This window comes from Carlito syrichta, unplaced genomic scaffold (genome assembly GCF_000164805.1).
Source record: "Carlito syrichta isolate Samal-C Ts95f unplaced genomic scaffold, Tarsius_syrichta-2.0.1 Scaffold309814, whole genome shotgun sequence".
NCBI classification, from domain to species: Eukaryota; Metazoa; Chordata; class Mammalia; order Primates; family Tarsiidae; genus Carlito; species Carlito syrichta.
This window is the reverse complement of record NW_007253910.1, coordinates 339,370-339,940: the sequence shown is the minus strand read 5'-3', so window position 1 is coordinate 339,940 and position 571 is coordinate 339,370. Positions and strand designations below refer to the sequence as shown.

The window sequence follows — 571 nt, the reverse complement described above, 5'->3', positions numbered from 1 at the left end:
TGCACCTTGGGAGGCCGAGGTGAGTGGATTGCCTGAGCCCGAGGGTTCGAGATCCTCCTGGGTAACTTGGCGAGACCTCATCTCCACAATAAATCAAAAACTAGCCGGGCAGTGCAGCCTGTAGTTCCAGCTCCTTGGAAGGCTGAGGCAGAAGGATCGCTGAGCCCAGTAGGTTGAGACTGCGGTGGCCAGGAGCGGCCACTGCACTCCAGTCTGGGCGACTGAGTGAGACTTCAACTAAAAACAACAAAAAAAAAGAAAAAAGAAAAAAGAAAGGAGTGTTCTTTTTCCATATTTTGCACTCCTCATTGATCCCACATTCTTCCACTGTGTCATCAAAGTCTGCTTCCTTGTCAGCCATGACGGGCAGTCGAAGGGGAGAAATCCTGGGGTCAAGCCTTGCAGGAGGGATAGGAAGGCTGCAGCCTTGCCCACTTTTTAATAGGACTGTTTGTTTTTCTCCTCTCTCATGATTGTGTTCCTTGCAGATCCTGGGTGTTAGGCCTTTGTCAGATATATAGTTGGCAAATATTTTTTCCCATTCTGTGATCTGTCTCCCCACTCTCTTGAT

At 49.0% G+C, this 571-nt stretch overlaps 1 pseudogene; it reads right to left on the bottom strand.

Moving 5' to 3' along the window:
• Positions 1 to 361, bottom strand: part of LOC103270370 — a 2,111-nt pseudogene extending 1,750 nt beyond the window's left edge.
• Positions 362 to 571: the final 210 nt, after the last annotated feature.